Raw genomic sequence first — 17,431 nt, 5'->3', positions numbered from 1 at the left:
AGCCGGTTGTTGAGTCAATGGCTGAACGAGAAAGTTACGGAAACGCTCACAGGAGACATGTCCTCAGTCCTGCTCTTAGCTGTAACTAATTTTGGATTAGCAAAATTTATGTGCTGAATGATACTTTATTTTTTTTTTCCAACTCGACATGCCCGCCTAGACTTCAAACTTTATTAGCAGTGAAGAGAAAATCAGCTGGGTTACATAAAACATTTTCAGGCAGATTAACAAATTACTTACCCCTTGTTGAACGTCTGTCCTGACCGAAGGGCTAAGAAAGTTAGAATCAGGCCTCGTGTGGAGAAAGCAAGGCCACCCCCTCCTCTATTTTGTGCAGATTTTCCACTCCTAGTCAAATGGTGGTGCTAGTTCTTTAGTTTTGAGTTGCTGCATTTCCTAATTTCATGGTCATAACAGCCTCCTGTCTCCTGCCTCAGAACGGATTTCACCAAAACTGAAAATGCAGTCTCCATGCTCAGAAGCTCCTTAACGGGTTCGGAAGGTTAGTCTTCCTTTCTCTTGCCCATTCTGTACCATAAGAAAACAGTCTTTGAGTGACATTCTTCTCCTCAAGTAGGTACTCCTATTTCTTTTTCTCAACGTAAGTTTTTCCTTTTTGCTCTATGTGCTACTATTTACCAGCATGATGTAACTTCAGAGCTTCCCTCTCATGTTAAAAGATGTTCATTTTTCTCTTAATGCTCCAGGGATATTTTGCAAAGTTGCTGGCAAGCACTTACGGCGACATTAAAATGTTGAATCTAAACTTGCTACAAAGTGGAAACTCACTTTTGGAATAATATTCAGCTGAGTCAGAGGGCAACACAACCACCCTTTTCTCGGCACAGCGCTGACAGGCTGTCTGCCTGCCTCAGATATAACGTATACTTGTTGGATCCAGCGCTCGCTAGGACGTAGTGTATTGTTGAAATGTGTTGGAAGGTTAGAAGTTATTAATCGGACGCTTCACAGGCTAGTATGAACATACTACCTGTTTGCTTAATCTTTGGTGGCGTAACTTATGTTGAGTTTGAACGAGGTAGTCTGAACAAGCCAGTATTTGTTTCCCGAAGGCAGTCCAATTTTCTGAAAAGCTATGCAGTCTAGTAAAACAAGAGTGAGACAGCCGGTCTTTAAATTGCCCTGTGATTTTAGTTAGACAAGTTCTTTTTGAGTCCTGCGGCCTCAGTTTGCTCTCACGTGAAAAAAACTAGCGGTCATTTTTCTGCAGCTGGATGGTGTGTACGTTAGGTGCCCCCCACAGTGTGGCACCGGGCTACTTGAATAATGATGTGGCAGTCACAAAAGACAGGGCAGGATACTTTCATTTTGGTTAGAGGAATTCCACACGCTTCAGGAAATGTGTGTTGAGTTGTAAGTTTCATGTTCTGTCAAGAGGGTAACCAGCTTTCGTTCTCTCGGACATGCTCGTAGAAGCCAATGTGACCTTTTTTTTTTTTTTTTTTTTTAAATAAGGGTTGGGCTTTATCAGGACTTGGGATCATCCCACTGATTCCTGTCCAAATTTCTGTTGGCGCTATGGGCCAGATATAACAGGCTTGCAGAGCAACTCCACACACGAGGTTGCTGGGAGAGTCATCTGGTTTTGAATGTGATATATATTAATGTTATACATGATATATGTTAATGTTGAGAGTGAAATTATGACTATGAGATAGATGTGTTTGAATTTGATCTTAGAAAGCTCTGAGAGCCAAAAGAAATGAAATTGGATGGGAACTTCTGAGACCAAGGGTTCAGAGCCCATTTCTGCTCTATACAATTCCTTCCTAATTTCTCAAAAGCAAATGTTTGCTCCCATTTTGTGACTACCTTATGAAGATTGCCCACTAGGCTTTGACATGCATGGCTATAATACTCCAGAGATTAGAGGCAATGCTGTAGAGGTTGTTAGATTTTCAAAGAAATTAGGAATAAAAAAATGTAGGTATCAGAGACATAACATGTAGGGAAAAAGCGCAAAATCTTGATTATAAATAGAAGGGTCATGTTTACCACCAGGGTATTTTTCTTAGACCCTTGCAAGTATTTGTTTTGTTTTATTGCTCTTGACACTCAAGGAAAGGGATAAAGCTCATGCGTCTTGAACTTGCTGCAAGAATAGTCAAAAAAATGATCTTTCATTTAGATTAACTCTGATTTTTCATTCAGTTTAGGATTTAGAGCTAGCTACCTCCACCTTCTCCCCAACACTGACTTTAAACCTCTATACAGTATAAATATTCATACTGGGTGTCTGCTAAACATTTTTGCATAGTTATCTGTGGGTTCTGGGAGTGTTTGTCTATATTTGTTCAGCCTGGTTGGTCAGAGCAACCTCTCGGGCTTAGGGCTGGGTGGTTGGGCTTCAGTTTACTTTGAACAGTGAACATTTCTGCTCCATGGTAGCAGATTGGCTATAAAGAAAAGTAGCCAAGAATGAGAGTGACCAGCTCTGAGTAGACCAGCCACATCATAAAACAGTCATAGCATATGTTTTATTGATGTCGGTTGAGATGTGGTCCTGCCCACCCATCCTTATCAGGGCTGTTCTCCATAGTTAACCCCCTATGAAGCTCCCTACAGCAGGTGTAATAAAGTGCTATTTTTAAAGGCAGGTCCTTTACATATGGCTTTTGATGATGGTGATGATGATGATGGTGAGTTTGCCTTCCGGGCAGCATCTCAGTAGACTTCCTCTGGTTCATTCCCACTGGACAACAGCAAAATCTTGCACATCAATGACTTTTATGGCTCTTTCTAAGAAGCATAATTTTTCTCCCTGGAAGCATGTGACTCTTTTTGAGGATGAAGAGGCTTGCACTGGCTATTCATCCATAAAAATATTTTGCTAGAAAGCTTATACTTCTGCTTGGGTCTTCCATAGCAGTAACTCTTTGGTGAGGATGCAGACATTAGTTCAATTCAAATCTCCAGGAGATGTCGGAGTCCAAGCCATAGTGTGCCCTGCCCCCCCTGCCCCGCTCCCCAACCTATAGGGTTCATCGCTGGTCTCAAATGCCTCACCTGCGAAGCCAGGAAAATAAGAGTAGCTACTGGATATAATTGTATGGAATAAGTGAGGTGAAGCCACTCAGTAAACCGCTTGTATTTTTCAGGTGTTAGAAACTCAATATGACAAAGTCATTTAAAAAATTATTTATTTATTTTAGAGAGAGAGAGAGAATGAGAGAAAGCATGAGAGCGCACATGCAGGAGGTGGGGGAGGGGCAGAAGGAGAGGGAGAGAAGCAGACTCCCCGCTGAGCCTCGACCTCACAGCCCTGGGATCAGGACCTGAGCTGAAACCAAGAGTGGGAGGCCTAACCGACTGAGCCACCCTGGTACCCCGACAAAGTCATTTTTATTGCAAGCATAGTACACTGCCTGGTAATAAGTGTTGGTGGAATGAATGACCACACTCATGGTCAGCACCATCGCTGCTAGGAATTTGTATCCCATCTGGTGGTAACTGGGAACTTGATCCGAAAAAAAAAGGGGCAATAAATCCAGCCAGCTGAGTGTACCACCCGTAGAAATGCCACTGCTTTCGTGATGAGCACAAGGTGTTGGAAGAGCAGCACAGACACCTCCACCATCCCTCCCTCCGTTCTTCCTTGCCTTTGTGTCTCTAAGCATGGCCACATCCTTCTGTGATGAGAGGAGCAACGAAATGGGCAAACTCTTGCTGAGATAAGTATGTAAAAACTTGTTTCAAATGCTTCTCATTTGTTTTGATATCAAAAGAAGCATTTTGCTTGGTTGTTGGACTAGGCCCGAGTCTGTTCACATGTAGAGTTGTATGCTAACTTCTTGTTTTGTTTTTTTAAAGATTTTATTTATTTACTTGAGAGAGAGAGAGAGAGAGAGAGAGAGAAAGCATGAGCAGCAGGAGAGGCAGAAATAGAGAATCTCAAGCGGACTCTGTGCTGAGCATGGGGCCCCACTCGGGCCTGACGCAGGGCTCGACGCAGGACTCGATCCCATGACTCATGAGGTCATGACCTGAGCCAAAACCAAGAGTAGGACACTCAACCCACTGAGCTGCCCAGGTGCCCCACGTATGCTAACTTCTAATTCAGTGTAATGCCCAAGACTTGGGTTGGTCTCTCGCTCAACAGCTCCATAACAACGAACTTAGTGCCCATGGGGTGGTAATAATAGCAATTATGTTAGCACCTGAGGTTTAGGGCGCCCTTAACTTTGTGTAATACTTTTTATAGGGATTACCGCGTTTAATCCTTACAACAACGCCAGATGATAAACAATATTATGACTCCAAGTTTATAAACGAGGAAATGCAGGCTTTGCCAAGTTAGGTATTGTGTCCAGCGTTAGCTTTGTAAGTGACGGTCCTAAGACTTGAAGATAGGCTTTTGCAAAACCCATGCTCTCAGCCATTACTTGACACAGTGTTATTCTCTAGGGTTTTTGGTCCATGGGGTCCTTGCCTTGGAGAAGCGAGGTGAGCTTCTGGGGCTGGCAAGAGATAATAGTACACCTCCTCCATGCTGCAGTATCTTCGTCTGTAAAAGGAGAATAATGAATCTTGCTTATGGAAGTTTTATGGCTATCGATGAGGTTTGATTAAATAATGCTTTGTATAAAGTTCAGTTTTGTAAAATATGTTTTTAAATGGAACATAGAAATTCTTAGTTACATGTAAAATCTTGTCACTAAGTGAATGAGAGTCGCTCTGGTGGGGTGCTATGAAATGCTATGAGAGACAGGTCACATATGTCCTACAGAACCGAGGGTATGCACAGTGGTGGAAGTATGGGCGGCCAAGCTGGTGAATATGGCAGGCAGGATGGGTGGGGTTCTGGAGGGAGAGTGACTTCAAGAGCCAGCACGTTACTTCTCTGAGTAATCCTCCTCTTGGGACTTCCCTGGAGTCTTCCAGGTGCTCTCTGACTTCTTTGAGTAGACAAGTGGCTAGAAGCTGTCCTAACCTTTCTATTCTAAAAGCCACAAGGATTTGTACTGGTCGTACACCTGGAGCTCCATTTTCCTAACCCCAGCCTTCACGAGCTTAATCTGACTTCACTCTCCTGTTTACGGCTGTCTCTAACGCTCAGTTCTTTGGGGTTTCCCACTAAGAATGGATACAAATGAGGCACAGCCCCTTTCTTGCTGCCTGGAAGACAATACTGGGCCCTTTGTGGGTTACTGCCGATCACAAGGGGGAAGAGACAGGCCATACCAAAATGACAATTCTGGGGAAGATGAAAAGTGTAGCGTTCCTTCCCTTTGCTGGGATAGTATGTTACCACTGGGTTTTTGGCATTTCTTTTTCCTCAGATCTCATCAAACTGTTCTCTTATCACATGGCCAGCAGCTAGCTGACCCCTCTAAAGCTACCTCTTCCCATAGGATGGTTCAGAGGAAGCCCATAAAACCCTTTCACAAGTAGGCAATCTGCATTTCTGAGATGTTTCTTCCCTCTGAGGTCCCTATAAATGATCTCATTGGGGTATTTCCTTTCAGAATTTTGATAAGGACACTAGGAAATCCAAAGAAAATTTGAGTTTATCTCACAGAAAACATTAGTCTTTTGTACTCTCATTTTTATTCACTATAGCCAGTCATTTGTTAAGATTCATTTTCTTAAAACCATGTACAGAAAGGTATTTAATAAAGATAATCACATTACATGTAATAATCTATTTAAATATATTTCCCTTTAAAACTATGTGACAATACAGATATACATTTATTTTTGATCTGGATTTTTGAAAATCCTACTTGCGTCAAGTTTATACAAAAAGATATTTAGAGATTAGGGTTACTCAGAATCCAGTGTAGTTTAACGTGACACACTCTGTAAAATTCTTTTCCTGTTTTATTTAAGGAAGAGGTAATATTTTAGTGCCCTGTTGTAGTTTACTAAGGTCTGTCCCAGAGTTTCTGCTCCTACACAAACCCAAAGTGCCTCAAGTGCAAACATGGGGTTTTTATTCAGACTTGCACTCCTGTGGCTCGGGAAGTGTTGGGATCTACCAGGGGCTTGGGACACAACTGTTGTGTGTGGTGGAGCCTGGCAGGTTCTTTGACATTAACTATCGGTTACGGTCAGTAACACATAATACAACATAGGACTATTACATCATAAGTGTAAGGTGCACTCTAGACCATAATGTTCCAGAATGTAAGGCAGTAGAGTAGAATGTGCCGAGTGCTTTGAGAGTGATAAGCACCGAGGTGTGAAAGCACAAAGAGGGGAAATTATTTCTGGTTGAGGTGGGCGGGGGTGGGCAGTGACAGGGAGCGGGAGGTGGTGAAGGATGGTTTCATATAGGAAGTCTCATGTAGACATCTGTCCATGAGCTTACAGAACGGGTAATGTTTACGCAGAAAGATGTAAGGAAAGGGAAGAGCATAAGCAAAGGCATGAGGAGAAGGTTTTGGGGAATCATTCACCAGCTTGTAGGAACACAGGTGAGAAGCATGCTGGGAGGTGGTGTGAGGTGATCTAGGAATGGAGATGTAAATGCCACATCTTTGGACTTGATAGTGCAGTTATTAAAGATTTTCGGGTAAGGCTGGAACGAGATACAAACTTAAGCTTAGGGAAATATTACGTAGATAGATGTTTTCAGACAAAGTGTGAGTACGTCAGTTTGGAGGTGATTGGAAAACCTCAAGAGAGGTGTAATACAGTTTAAACAATCTTTTTGGATGTGTTTTCTGAAATCATGATTGTTTATGGTTGTAAGGAAGATTTTGTTCCAAAAGTGACTAGTGGAGAAAGAAGGTTGGGGTCAAAATATATTACTCTGCCACCAATATGCTGAGTGACCTTAGTAAACGACTTGCAAGCTCAGTGCTCTGTTTTCCCAACTGTAAAATGGGCATGATAACTACCAAACTCCTATCAAAGATCCTATTGGTGATACAATGTAGGTTACGTGATAGAACTTTGAAAAGTAACACACTTCATATATGTGTAAAATGCTATTAACTTGGAATACTTTTATAGCAAAATTATTTTATTTGGACAAGATATAGATTTAGAAGAAAATTGTTCATATTTCTATTAGACTTGATTAAAATTATTATAGTTTGTTTCTAGTTATTATTTTGGTACTTTATATTGGGTACTGAATGAGTCTTTTTTTTTTTTTAATGTATTTATTTGACAGAGAGAGACACAGCGAGAGAGGGAACACAAGCAGGGGGAGTGGGGAGAGGGAGAAGCAGGCTTCTCGCCAAGCAGGGAGCCCGATGCGGGGCTCGATCCCAGGACCCCGGGATCATGACCTGAGCTGAAGGCAGACGCTTAAAGACTGAGCCACCCAGGCGCCCTGAACGATTCTTTTTTAAAAAGTTTATTGTGGTGAGAACTGTTAACATAGGATCTATCCTCTTAACTAATTTTAAGTGTGTACTACATGACTGCTGGCTCCGGGTCCAATGTTGTACAGCAGACCTCTAAAGCTTATTCATCTTACTTAACTGAAACTTTACATCTATTGTTTAATAACCCCTCCCCCCCGCCCTTGGTAACCACCATGTCAGTCTTTGATTCTAGGCATTTGACTATTTTAGATACTTTATAGAAGTGGAATCATGCCATACTTGCTTTTGTGTGTCTGGCTTATTTCACTTAGCATGATAGTCCTTAAGGTACATAAATGTTGCATGCTGCAGAATGTCCTTTTTTAAGGCTACCTGGTATTCCATTGTGTGTATATACCACTTTTTCTTGATCAGCTCATCTGTTGGTAGACATTGAGGTTGTTTTTACATTAAACAGACTATTTTGAATGGGGTTGCAAGGAACATGGGTATGCTAATAGCTCTTGCATATCCTGATTTCAATTCTTTTGGATATATACCCAGAAGTGGGACTGCTGGATCATCTGGTAGTTCTATTTATTATTATTATTATCTTTTTTTTTTTTTTTAGAGAGAGAAAGAGATAGCGCACCGGGGGGGGGGGCAGGGAGGGGCAAAGGGAGAGAGAGAGAGAGAATCTTAAGCAGGCTCCACGCTCAGTGCAGAGCCCGACTTGGGGCTCCATCTCACAAACCTGAGATCATGACCTGAGCTGAAAACAAGAGTTGGATGCTTAATTAACTGAGCCACCCAGGCACCTCCTAGTAGTTCTATTTTTAATTTTTTGAAGAACCTCCATAGTGGTTACAGCATTTTGCATTCTCACAGTGTGCAAGGATTCAAATTTCTTCACAACCTCACCAATACTTGTCTTTTGTTTTTTTGGTGATAGCCATCCTGACAGATATGAGGTGATATCTCACTGTGGTTTTGGTTTGCATTTCTCTAATGATTAGTGATGATGAGCACTTTTTTATATACCAGATGGCCATTTGTGTGTCTTCTTTGGAAAAATGTCGAGTCCGTAGCACATTTTTAATCAGATTATTAGTTTTTATGTTATTGAGTTGTAGAGTTCCTTATGTGTTTTGGACATTAACCCCTTATTACATAGATAGTATGCAAATATTTTCTCCCACCCTGTAGGTTATCTGGTTGTCTTTTCATTCTATTGATTATTTTTTGCTGTGCAGATGCTTTTTAGTTTAGTGTCGTCTTGCTTATGTTTTTAATTTTTATTTTTTGTTGTTGCTGTTCCCTGTGCCTTTGCTCATATACATGAAATCATTGCCAAGTCCAATGTCATGAAGCTTGTCTTCTATTTTTTCTTCTAGGAGTTATATAGTTTCAGGTCTTATCTTTAAGTCTTTGATCCATTTGGAATTGTTTTTGGTGTGTGGTGTAAGATGACATCAAAGTTTGCTCTTTTACATGGAACTATCTAGTTTTCTCAACACCATTTGTTGAAGGGATTATTCTTTTCCCACTGTGTATTCTTGACACCACCGTTGAAGCTCAATTGACTGTATACGTGTGGACTTATTTAGGGCTCTCTACTCCATTCCACTGTTCTATATGTCTGTCTAGGCCAACACCTTACTGTTTTGATTATTGTAGCTTCATAATAAATTTTGAAATCAGGAGATGTGATGCCACCAGCTTTATTTGAGCAAGTCTTTCAATTCTGAGACCCCATTTCCTCACCAATTAAATGAAGGCATTGGATGCGGGGAGCTGTATGGTTCCCGTGCACAGTCCATTTTATGATTCTATATTTCTTGCTTTCAGCAATCTCCATTTAGAATGAGTTGATATTCTATCATAAGAACAATCAAACCCACAGGCATCTATGCTGAAAATAAAATAAAGACATGTCATCATTCCATTGATTTAGGACTTGAGTTGGAGAAGAAGACCATGATGTCTCTTGTGGCTGCCTAAATTGCTTTCTGTTCATGGGAATGGGGGAGCTGAATCCAATGCCTCGAGGCTAGAGGGAAGGGAGCAGATTGTGTTTTCTATTTTCCTCCTTTAATAATAGGAATAAAAGGCAAGGACATCAATTAAAAAAAGCAGACTCACTGGGGTGTGGGGTGGGGGGAAAGTCCAAGCACACTAGGTAATTTAATTTCAGTTACAATAAATCTCAAGTGATGATACTATACTTCTGAGAATGTTCCATGGTGGGCAATGCCTGGGCTTTGTATTTCAAGCCCAGAAATACAGGGAGAAGATGATATCATAATATTCAGCATGAAGAACATTGTTCATTTTGGTTTGTTGTTTATACCTCCATGTCATTGAGGCTTCACAAATCAAGCAAAGAGGTACTTCAAATCTACTTTGTGAAGGAAAAGACTCATAGAAAAATGTTTTCTAGGAAAGGAAAAAGTAGAAAGCAAAGGTCTCCCGCTTATGGCATTCATGTTGCCTAAGGAATATTAATGTTGAATATTAATCATTCAGACCAATTCACAAATTACTCACATTCAGACTATGCAGGGCCCTTGCTTTACTTTCTTCACACCATCTGGATTCTATCCATTTTACCCCTCCCTCAGCACTTGGAATAGAAACGAGATTTAAATGTGCCAATTTTCTACTTGTTAGCAACCGTGGTAATATGTTCAGTGGGAAAGGGATTTATACTGTTAAATAGAAGGAGGTTTTTGGATTGTTTAAGGCTTTAATTTGTTGATGGGATTCCTAGAATCCACTACCATCGATATTTGAGGATTGAGTACATTAGACAAGTTTGTAGATTTACAAAAGTGGAGCTAACGAGAGCTGCACTTGATTTTCTTATCCAACCCTTTAGTTCTAAATTTATTGCCAATTTTATTTATCAGACTTATTCTCAGGGGAGTAGTATTTGCCGTGGCCCCAGGGAAACATCTGTGAGCTTAAACCTTAGAGGCAGTTAGCCAGTTAGAACATTTGGCATATGAGGCTTATATTGCAGAAGAGAAAAATTAATCAAGGCAATCCGTAAAAATATTGAGAAGGCAACTAAGAAAAATGTCTTATCACTGACACACTGAAGTACTGAGTTCATGTGAATTAAGAAATGTCAGAATACATAATGAATCAACTAGGAGTGTCATATTATGGCAAATTTGGAAGTTGATGTCAATCTCTACTGCCAGGATTTATGGTAGATTATATAATGGAATCCTGAGTTCTAAGAGATCAAAGGAAAATGCTGGCTCTTTCTTCATCCATTTTCATAGGTCAAGCCTACCCAGCAAGAAGCCAAGTGGAGTTGAGCAATTATCTGAAGTGGGCAGTAGAGACAGCCAAAACCAGATAAAACACAACCAGAAAGTCACCATGGAGGGAAAATATGGACCGAAAATAGAAGGGATGGGAGTAGAATGTCAAACAATTTGGTCAGTGTCCACAGTTCAAATTCACTGGACAACAGCCAATTCCTTGCTTCATATAATTAGAACTGGGGTTTAAGAAATGAGTTCATTACCAAGGTTGTTGCATGTTTGTGCAAAATTTCTCTGTATCTGTGTTACTATCTATGGCATGTCTAATTCAGAGTATTTCCAGGAATTGCATTTCACTATTTTGGATTACTGGGTTGAGGTGGTTGAGGAAACCCATATAATCTGTAGATTTACATGGAGAGAAATTGTCTTTTATAGATTAATTGAGTATTATATTTAATTAGTCCTCCCCCCCAACTCCAAGCATATGCTTATGAATTTTCCATTGAAAACCCTGGTATTCACTTACTTTATCATTTCCTCATGAAGCAATTTCTGTATCCCCTTGATTTTAGTAGAACATATTAACAAAGTGTACAAGTCCCCTATTATAGGATTTGCATTATTTTTGGTTAAAAAAAAAAGTGTACCAAAACCTTAGATCAGTGTGGTGCTTTTCCTTTTATTTGATGTGGAAACCATAAACTACTTACTCTGAGCAGATGTTTTTTAGACCTAAAATATAGTTATCAGCCCATTGGCTCCTATAAATCTGTCCTTGTATACCTGCTAATCCTGAAGACTCCTTAATTCAATGTTAAGCTTTCCATTTGTTGTTTTTTTTAATTGAGAAAAAAATTCATAAATTAGGTTCACTGCTGTTTCGAATTAAGAAAAAAGAATTTTTCACTCTCATATCCTGTTCATTTGAAGCTGTTGTATAGCAGTTTTAAAAAAAAGACTTTATTTATTTATGTGACAGAGAAAGCACAAGCCTGGGAGTGGGGCAGAAGAGGGACAGAGAGAAGCAGACTCCCCACTGAGCAGAGAGCCTGATGCAGGGTTGATTCCAGGACCCTGAGATCATGACCTGAACTGAAGGCAGAGGCTTAACTGACTGAGCCACCCAGGTGCCCCTGTTGTATAACATTTTAGAAACAAAAAACAACCCAGGGCCTCTTTTCAATAGCTCAGTTTGATGTTTGAAATCCACAGTGAAAATCACCCACAAATATTCTCGAAGCACTCCAAGAGAATTTACTGGAATATCTTATAATAAAATAAAAATTCAAGAAGAATTTTTCTTGCAAGTAAGGATTAAGAAACCTGTTTTATAAGTAATAGAATAAAGGTATGTATTGAGTGGCGTTGCAAAATTCCTTACTTGTTCTGTGGAATGACTGCTTTTCCCATCATATTAGCAACGGCTGACTCGGTGGTAAACCCATACCACACAACCACAACAGGTGCAACTCTGCTGTTGAACACATATATGAGAGACTGTGGGCCAGGACCTTTTGCGCTAATGACAAAATCAATCTACAGAAATGGAAGTGGACCTGAGTCGGACGTACGGACCTGAGTTGGTATAGCTGATGGTGGCATATGCATTCTCCACAAATGCTTGCTAATGGTGTTAATGGTGAACAGCTTCTGCCCTGCTTAGCTTTGTAAAAGAATATGATCAAGGAATTTGAGCTGAACAGACAAGCAAAATATTGATTCTTCAGTGCCTATTGATGAATGAGGCCACTTTGATCCTTAACCACCTTGTTTCATTTAAGTGAGAATCAAACCAGCTTTAACTAAGGAAATCTTTAGAAACCACTTATACTGTCATTTCGCTCCCTGTTCAAAACAAAATGAAGAAGAAAGCTAGAAAGACTTAAGCATATAAACTTCTGCACGTTGTCCAGGACTGTAATACCTAATCTTAGCACAGCTCTTTTCAAGAAAGGATGTAGATATTAATCTGAATTTTGAATCACCACTGAGGTATGTGTGAACATATTAATTTCTTCTTTCTCTCTCCTGACTTCTTCCATGAATACATAAAACCTAATTTGGCCATTCAGTTTGGAAAATGATTTTTCATTTAATTTCTGTGATTATCAGGCATGTATTGCAGGGGCTTAGCAGGACACCTGATATCTTATGAACACTCCACATGTGTTTCTTGAGTTGAAGTGAAGGGTACGGTCTATGAGCTTTCACCATTTAAAAAATCCCCTGCATACACTGTGTGGTCAAAGTTTCTTTACATGTTATCAGGGAGGTTAACAAATTTATCTACAACTCAACAATTCACTCACCATAAAGGAAACCCAAACTTTTAAATTTTTTTTAAAAGCTCTTTTGTTTAATTCTTTTTCCCTCAGAGCTTTACCATAGCTGCTAGCAAGAGAAAACATCCCGATTTGAATTTCACAACCTCCTTCCCTTGCCAGTTGTATAGCGCTAACAAGAAACAAAATGTGTGTGTCTAATTTAACCCTAAAATAGGAGAACATCTTCAGAATATAGACTTTGTATATTCAGTTACTACCCCAAAACAGACATGATTCTTATATTCTCAATCATCAAGAAACATTTCTATTGAATGTAATTATTCAGAGTGACAAGTGATGGTATCATTAGCGGAAAAAAAGCCTATTAGGTGGACCAGTAACCATTTCACTTGTATTTGTGATCACCAAGTAATCACATCATTTTTTACTTAAATGTAAAAGAGAAAAATAACTTACTGACTTTCAAGTCTATTTCTCATTTCCTCCGTAGAGTATTTATTTCTAAACTAAGCAGAAGACTTCTTAAAAAGACACGCATATATTTCAATGAAAGTACAGGTTGTCGTCATTGGCTAGAAGCCAATGAGAGAGGCTGTGTGTTTATTTAGCTGTTTGCAAATCCAGTACCAGGCATGTGATATAAAAGGTTAAAAGCCTCTCTTATTTGTAAATACGATACTATCCTTCAAAATGGTGAAAAGCCCAGGAAATCTAAGTCAGTGGAGTAGTACCGAAAAATATATGTAACCTGCCCGAATTGCAAGGGAGGGCTGGGACGTGGGACACAGGTCTGTCTGCCCGTCGGCTACTGGACGAAATCTGACTTCACTAGGGACCAAACCGGCATGTAGCGTTCAGGAAGATAACTTCCCCCTTGTAGACCTGGGCTGTTTTAATGAATTATTTCAGGAAACCCTCGGTTGGACCTCGTCTACCCTACTGTACAGGAAATGAAGATTTCGAGGCAAAGACTTGATTTGGTGACTAACCAAAATGTTTAATAATGTCACCAGTTCCAGGCTTTTCCACTGTCCTCAACAGTGCAGTGGGACTGGTCAGGCCAGTCTTCCAAGGACGGGGACGGACGACTGTTTCTGGGCACGTGGAAATGTCCCCCTCATCAGCAAGGGCACGGCTGCCTGCAGGCTCTTAGAAGCACTGCACAAACTCCTTTGGCTTAGGGATTTTAAACAGCTCTCGTTCTCTTCCTCAATTCACAGTCTGAGCACCTGTGAAGGAACTGTCACGTGAATCGCAGAACTGAGAACAGGGTGAAGTGCCGGGGCATCCTACTTGCCCGGAGACCGTGCCTGTAGCTATTTGGCAGCTCAGGGCAGATGGCTAGTTTGGAGAGCAAGGAGAAAGACAAGGAAGAAAAAGGGAGGAAGGAAAAGCTTTTAACAAATCCAAGTCCTCTCCCCAGCTGGGGCTGAAGAAAGTAGAACCAGTGCAAATCATTGGGATTTAGGGTCCTACGTGGTTTTTGATATTCAGCTTCCTTTCTCAATTTTGTGTCTTTCTACACACTGGTCAGTCTCTGGGTGGTCTCGAGTTTCTCTTTGTACTTTGAGGTCCTGGATTCAAAGTTGATTATTCTGGGAATGCCTAAGGTTGTGTTGTTGCTGGGACTTTGATAAAGGTCGGAAATGAAACCGTGGGGATTCTAGATGCCATGGAACCCGGGGCTTGTTGTGCATCTATCTGAATAACTGTGTCACTTAGGCGATAACACCAGAGTCATACTCCCCCCTTTTTATTGCTCTTCCGTTTGTTAACAGCTCATAACATCAGTGTTTCTGCCACTGAAAGGTATTTGGCTCTATTGATATTAAATGTTGGTCTTACGTAGAAAGAATCAAAGGGCTAAAGAATAAAATACATAAACTATGTGTAATTGCTTTGCTAATTAAGGTTTATGTGGTGCCCACATGTAGACATTGATATGTGCATGCATTCTTTCTTCTTTTCTTTCCTCCTTCCTTCCTCCCTCCTTCTCTCCCCTTCCTTCTCTCTCTCTTCCTTCCTCCCTCCCTCCCTTCCTTCCTTCCTTCCTTCCTTCCTTCCTTCCTTCCTTCCTTCCTTCCTTCCTTTCTTCCTTTCCTCCCTCCCTCCTTCCTTCCTTCCTTCTGTCAACTCTCAAACTACAAAAATCAATTCTGCAAAGTCCTATTTCTTTTATGATTTACTTTGCTCATTCCTAGGGTAGTCAGTTCAGTCAAGTAATTAATATAATGACAGTAATACTACCTCTATATTTATTGATCACATTTTCTGCTAGATATGATGCTTTGCGCTTTACAGAGAATAGCTTATTTAGTCATTATGATATCTCTAGGAGTGGGTATCATTATACCCATTTTCTAGGGAAGCAGACCAAGTCTTAGAGAAATCAAGTAATTTGCTGAAGATCATCCAGTTGGTAAATGATATAATAAGACTTGAACCTAAAATAGTAAACTCAAGATCTTGGCCACTGTAAATATTGATTTTCAGGTTATATTTGCAAGCAGAGGCTTAGATGCTGAAGGAAGTAGAGAAGCAGTATAAAGAGGAAAAGTCTCTTGCCTTAAGCTTATAATCCACTAAAATGAGGCTTAAATCTCCACTGTGAAATGATATTTTTGTCCCCATTGCATGGGACAAATTCTTATGATTTCCTTTTTACTGTTAGGAACTCATCCACTCAAGTCAAAAACTCCGAGTCTAAGCCTTTTACAGGGCATGGACAGAGACTTTTCTATTTTTCCTTATCATATGAGTACATTTTCCTGCCTGCAAATGACATTTAATAGAGTTGCCTGATTATATCTGGATCAATTTTACTTAGTAAAAAGACAACAGGCAAGGATTCGCTAACCAGTGTCTTAATATGTCGAGTTCAATTCCCATTCTGACCTCTCCCACTAACGAAAATGTTTCTACCAGATTTGATCTCAAGCTAGAGAGGTGAAGGAGTTCTTTCATCAGTATACCATAACCATACCAATTGGGTTTGTTTTGCTAATTAAGTTTGACATAGATTAATGGTAAACATTATTTTGGACACATATGAAGTAAAGATGGCAAGAGATGACTCAGATGTAAAAAGGCTGGCAGGGGGAAGGATAATCCACAAAATTGGTAAATCACTCATAAATAATCAAGAACTGAATACAATGTAACAATATGTGTTCATTTCTACTAATAAATAAGCTATCATTATGCTCTCTTCACTCTCCATTTGGGTCGAATTATTTCTCTGCTCTATTTCCACTCCTACTGATACTTATTTGCTGTGATTTCTTCCAGTTTTGACTCTATCTTGTGGCTCTAATCTTGTCTCTAGGTAAATTGCAAGCCAGTAAATATGTTCCAGTACTGTTTATTGTAATTCTTGCCTTTATGCCAGGTGTCAAGAGAAGGGACTTCTTTTATTAATGTATCTGTCTGGATATGTGCTAATAGGAGCCCTAATACACTTTGATTATGGTTGGTTGAGTCTGACAGATTCAGTTTGGTTCATTCAATTTGTTTTGGCCTTTCTACATACTAACAATGCCACACAGCTAATTATAGTAGTTTTCTACTCATCTTGTTGACCTGACACATAGTAGCAAATGGACCAGAATTTTCTATCCAGTCTGAAGCTATATGTATACAAGAACAATACATTCTCATAAGAAGTGAAAATCTTAGTCATCTGGAAGTTTGGGTTCCATGATGCCAAAGAGAGCCGGACACCAGGAGCTAGAATCAACCGGGGACATGCATGCCCATATTCATGTCTACATTGTCTTCCCATTGCAATGTGTAGCCATTGTTTTGGGCATGTGATTGTCCTTCCAGGTGTCAATAATATTTTGCTACTGGTTGAATATTGGAAAACTTTTCATAATAGTTTTGTGATTTTTACTCAGCTCAAGCATGCAGAACACATTTCTTCCACTTACTTTGCTAACAAGAGAGATTGGAGTGTGTTTTAAAGAAATCTGTTCGTGTTTCTGTTGATCTTTCTTTAGTCCTACTGGAACAAGATGTAGTGTGGGGAATCCTTGTTGTGTCAACCACAAAGCAAAAGACCTTCTAGGGATGAGTGGGAAGGAAGGTGGGAGGAGAGAAGCATGCCTCATAGGGTTCATGTTTATCTTGTCGGATCCTCTCAGGGAAGAAGTCCTGGGATAAGAACAAAGCTTATTGGTTGTTCCTTGCTGTGCCACGAGATTTCACCAGCTCCCTTCACTGCAGGTTTTTTGTCTTTCCACACCAGTGTCTTTGCCTTGTATTTCAGCCGAAGTCCTTTCTACCCAGGGGGAGAACAAGACAGAAAATGGAGCAAGTGTTTTTAATTTTGAGACCTCAGACCAAACTATAGAAATCTGCTCTAACTGGAAATCTGAAGAAATAAAATAGGGATGTTGTTCAGTAGAGGTAATGGGAAACACGGCTTTGCTGGTTTTCATGGGAAGGCTTTCTGGATAGCCTCATTGGGACCTGACTACCTGAGAGATTCATCCTTGAAACTTGAGGATTCCTAGTGTTCTGGGGTTTATATGATAAGGAAGGGACAGTTTGTCAATCTAGGGGACTCCGTCATTCAACTTTTATCTGAGTG

General features: G+C 40.2%; 1 protein-coding gene across 1 annotated transcript in view; it reads left to right on the top strand.

Annotated features, from left to right (window-relative positions):
* Window positions 1-248: 248 nt before the first annotated feature.
* ESR1 (estrogen receptor 1) overlaps window positions 249-17,431 on the top strand; it is a 361,147-nt gene continuing 343,964 nt past the window's right edge. The window contains exon 1 of the mRNA XM_036072959.2: window positions 249-502. The gene's annotated coding sequence lies outside the window, so the exon portion shown is untranslated. The remainder of the gene's footprint in view (window positions 503-17,431) is intronic.

The sequence above is a fragment of the Halichoerus grypus genome, chromosome 9, assembly GCF_964656455.1.
Source record: "Halichoerus grypus chromosome 9, mHalGry1.hap1.1, whole genome shotgun sequence".
In the NCBI taxonomy this organism is placed as follows: domain Eukaryota; kingdom Metazoa; phylum Chordata; class Mammalia; order Carnivora; family Phocidae; genus Halichoerus; species Halichoerus grypus.
Note: the sequence above shows the minus strand (reverse complement) of the source record. Positions and strands in the feature narration are given on the sequence as shown.